The sequence below is a fragment of the Phalaenopsis equestris genome, unplaced genomic scaffold, assembly GCF_001263595.1.
Source record: "Phalaenopsis equestris unplaced genomic scaffold, ASM126359v1 Scaffold234032, whole genome shotgun sequence".
In the NCBI taxonomy this organism is placed as follows: Eukaryota; Viridiplantae; Streptophyta; class Magnoliopsida; order Asparagales; family Orchidaceae; genus Phalaenopsis; species Phalaenopsis equestris.
Window position 1 is genome coordinate 57,381 of NW_018251959.1, and position 5,014 is coordinate 62,394.

Consider the following 5,014-nt stretch of genomic DNA (forward strand, 5'->3'; position numbering starts at 1 on the left):
CGCAACCGTGGTGGTTCTTGTGGTAAAAGAATTCTATGCAAATTTACATGGAATCAACTAAGGAGTTGTTTATGTGCGAGGAAGATGGATCACTTTCACTCCTGCACGGATCAACAAATTATACATGATAGAGAATTTTTGTGTCTACCACTATTCCAATCTCATCCTAATGAGAAAACAGATGAATGAAATTTACCAATATTTAACGGACGAAACTGACGATTGGGAAACAAGAGAAAATGGGTGTGTTAGTTTTTCTGCGACACTCCTGAATCCCATTTTGAAACATTGACACTTTTTCATTTCTGTGAAACTGTTACCGATAATGAATATCGGTAAAGTTTATAAAGAAAGTGTCATTTTAAATTACTGCATTCAAAGAGGACTGTCGATCGACATTGGATCAATAATTGTGAAGTTGGTTTTCGGTCTGATCATTCATGGATCAACTTATGGGCTTGGACACCCCTCCATAATTTACTCACTTTGCAGTCAGTCCCTAGTGTCCTATGAAAATTGAGAAAAGGTACTGCTACCTTGGAAGCCTTTGGATCCAACTGAGAGATTCCCAGCTTTTGAAGATGAAAATGACATGGCCATTATAGTAGATCAATCATCTTAAAATTCACTGTCAGTTCAACCCTTAGTCCCTGACAAGTCTCTGATGATCCTGCGTCGAATCAAGAAATTGGAGGATGTACAAAATGTCATGAATGCGATTAATAATATCTTCGATTTCTTCGATCATCTAGACTGGAGGAGGAATGAACATTTTGATCACACTGGACATTTAGAAGATAGCCTGATACAACTGATGAGGAGGACGAAGTTAATAGAAGAGGATTCCACTGAAGATTTTCTATTCCGACCCTTCTACAACCTCTTCGTTCATGTGCAATCAATGGGTGATCTCAGAGGAGAATCGAGTACCGAGTCTGAAGATTAGTAGATTTATATTACTACCTATGTGTCTATGTATTTTAATTTGAACTTTGTATTTGCTTTGCTTTAGAATTGCGCTTTTAGATCTCTGTATAGTTGAGACTAAGCATATGATGTTTTGCTTTCAGCATTTTGAGTGTTGTGGCTTGGACTGTGATGCTGAATTAATGTATTGAGGTTGAGAAATTACAAGACATAGGTGTGTTATGTAACGTACATTGTACCCCTTGAAATTTATATATAAATGTGATGTTTTGTGTTGTGAAAGTTTATATGTGCTACGTATATCATTTAGTCACGTAAAATTATGTCTATAATGATTAAAAAGATTTCGTTAAGGCTTGGAATTGATCGAAATCACAAAAATCTGAAATTTGGACAAAATCAATAGATCCCGCCGACGACGCCCTCGATGCCGCCGACGGTGCCCTCGATGCCGCCGACGGCAAAATTTTCGCGAGGCTTAGGATTTAAATTCCAATAGAGCGCGTCGACGGCGCCATCGACCCCACCGACGGCGAGCTCACAAAAAAACACCTTTAACTGAGATTTTGACTAGTCAACCACCACTATTCATCATCATCTTCCTCGTAAAAATGCTATTTTCGAACTAGGGCTTGAAAGATCTTGGATTGGGAGGTGATTTCAAGGCTTTTTGACATTTAATTTGATCATCTCTAGGTAAGAGCTTCACTCCAAGCTAAAAATATTTGATTTTCACCATGGATTTCTTCCACATTGAGGAGATCCGAAAAATTTGAGAATGTGAAGAAAATTTGGGAAGAAAATCATGGATCTTAGTGTTGAACTCTTAGAATTACTATTGGAAGCCATGATTTGCATATTTGAAGTACTTTTTAGAATTTTTCTATAATTTGTTTAGATTGAAATTGCTCCACGTCAAAAGAGATGGGTTGAGTTCGACGAGTCTCGCTTCGTTAATGCGATGGCTCAATTAAAGTTTACTTTCATATTTAAAAGGAAAAAGTGCATACAAGATCGAGTTTTTGAAAGTCCGGGAGGAGAAATTGGAAAGTCTGGAAGGAGAAATTAAATGAGTTATTGTCGAGCGGAGGTGGGAAAACTTTTGTTACACTACCAATAAAGATGATGCAAATGTTCTGAAGGAGTTCTACGCCAATGTCGCCAATGTAATTTATTCTGATTCTGATGATGGAATCGTTCAAGTGCGGGGATTTCTTTTTGAGTTTACTGTCGCCCGCATCACTCATTTATGAAGTCCATGGTTCTTATAGTTGTCAAAATGAAGCCTTTAGTATGATGGAATGACCCTCAAATGATGTGATCAACTTTCTCACTGATGGGAAATGAACATGGAAGATAATGCAGCGAGAACAGGTAAATTTTTCTGCTTCCTTGCTGAATGCCACCTCTAAGGCATGACACTATTTCATTTCCTCTACTCTGTTACCGACTTATCACCATAGTGAGGTAACTAGAGATAGAGCTATTCTGAATTTCTGTATTCAGAATAATAGAACTATAAATGTGGGGAGAATTATTCTTAAGAATATGTGAGACTAGTGGAGCTCTAGGACATCCTAAACTTATTTATATAATTTGCAGATGAAGAATGGGCTTACCCTATGAAACCCATTAGTAAGGCTAATTTGAAGACTTATGAGTCCCATGAGAAATGAAGAACTAGGAATAGAAGTCAAGAACCTTCTACTAGTAGAGATGTCCCCTCTACAAGTTATGACCTTCCACCTTCTAGTTCCCCTACCCTCTCTGATGTGATGAATGAGTTGACCTTGCAGCAAAAGAGAATCGAATTAATAAATGAAAGGATTGGATGTTTAGAACATCGACATGATTGCGATAGCGAGTACCTTCAAAGGCATTCAAATTTTGATTACTTTTCCTGAGTGCCCCCGATATACTCAATATCAGCCCAATCCACCTGCTGATCAAGGCAATGAAGATATAGCTTGGGATTTTGATATTGAATGAATTGATGTACTTATATTTGCATTTTTATTTCTGTAATCTTTTTGTAATAGAAATGGATGTTTATGCATTTGGACTCATTTTTATTTTTTTGTGTACTTGGATAATTTTAATTTTTGTTATAAAGTTAGTGTTATAGTTAAATGTGCATGTGTATTTTAATAGATGTTGAGTAGTATTATGGATTGTAATATAATGTGATTTTTATTTTCACATTTTAATTTTAATTATGTTGTTTAGTATTGTGGTTGTGTTAGGAAATGTTGTGTTTGTTTAATGTTTTAGTTTTATACTTATTTCAAAATTTTATTACCCAGAAATTCCTCTAATGATTTATATGTAGAAAGCTCCTAATATTACATACCAAGTGAAGTAGAAATTTTGAGAAGGCCTGCAAAAATTTCAGAATGATGAAAATGCCTAAAATACTGAGATATGATTTATATTTATAGTTTTTCTTTCCACCTGTATTATTTCATATTTAAAAATTTAAGTCCTAAGCCCTTAGCCTTTGGCTAGGATGGCCAAGACCAATGTGTGGAGGATCCAAAATAAACTCTCCCATGATTCTTATAGCCTCAGGGGGAGGGGGGTTCCATGGTTTGCATGGTCACCATGTTCAACCAATTCCGATTCCACCAAAATACCCAACCTTCGCCTACTACCCCCAAATTTCCTTAAAATTACCAAAGTACCTGAACCCTAAAATTCTCAAAATCACCCAAATTCCCAATTCTTTACCAAAAATCATATTGAACCACTTCAAATTACCCCAATTGCCCAGATGCCCCCAAAATCCTCAAAATTACCAAAATATCCCTACACCACCCGAAATTATCAAAATGCTCTCATTTTCAAAAAATTGTCAAAATCCAAACTTCACCAAAACTAATTTCACCACCTAATGTTACGAATTGCACCCAAAATCCCCTAAATCCACCAAAATTGGCCAAATTCTCAAATTACCTCTAAATCCCTAAAGTCTTCAAATCACTTCTAATTTCCACTAAGTTCATTTCAAACTCACTCAATTTCAAATTCAAACTAAATATCATCATATCCAAGCCAAATTTAAACAAAATTCAAGCCCAATTCCACCCAATTCTAAACCCAAAATCCAAGTCTAAGTCAACTGCCCCAAATTGACCCCAAAACCAAATTTCACCAAATTAAGCCACATAGCCAATCCAATTCCACAAATTTTTCTTCCAAATTCTTCATGAAATTTTTCAAGACCAATTTGACCCTTCAATTGATTTTGATACAAGACCAAATCAAGCCCAAGTCCAATTTTAAGCCGAAGCCCTAATTTCAAGCCTAATTCAAAATCCAACTCAAATCCTTTAATTGAATCAAAACCTAACTGACACAACCATGCCTAAGACTCTGAGATGCTAATCACATCACCAAGTGACCAAAGGAAAATATGTTGAGATTTTCATACCTTTTAATGCCTATTTTTAATGATATTGCACTTTAAAGAAAGGTATTTTTGATGTTTTGTTGCAGGAATGATGAATTAGGGTCGATGGAGCAAAAAGATGCAAAAAGGAGCGAATTTGGAGCAAAAAGGACCAAAATATGGAGATTTGAACTAAGGGCGTCGACGACACCATCGACGCCGCCGAAGGTGAGTTTTTCCCGAGGCTACAAGACAAGATTCTCCAGAAGTCCGCCGACGGCGAGCTCGGCGATTATGCCCAATCAAGCTTTGGATAAGGCTAATTTTGAAGGGATGCTTAGGCAACTCTTGGGAAAGCTCATCCCCAACTTTAATAGACTATTTTGGCAGAAAATTGATGGAGAAGAAAGGGGGGTTGGAAGAGAGTCTAGAGTTCTTGGAGGTTAGAAAGGTTCCATTAGTGTTTGTTAGAGTGTAAAAAAGTGTGAGGAATTCTTTGAGAGATTGTAAGAGTGAAAGGAAAGTGAGAGATTTATTCCTCCTTACTACTTCAAAGAGAAATTCTGTGTGATGTAAAGAAAGGAAGAGATTCAGAGGAACTTCGATGAGTGTTCTTGGGGAAAAATTAGAGATAAGTTATTTACTTGTTGTAGTTTGTATGACTTTGATTTTATATATGAATTTCGAGTTTTGTTGTGT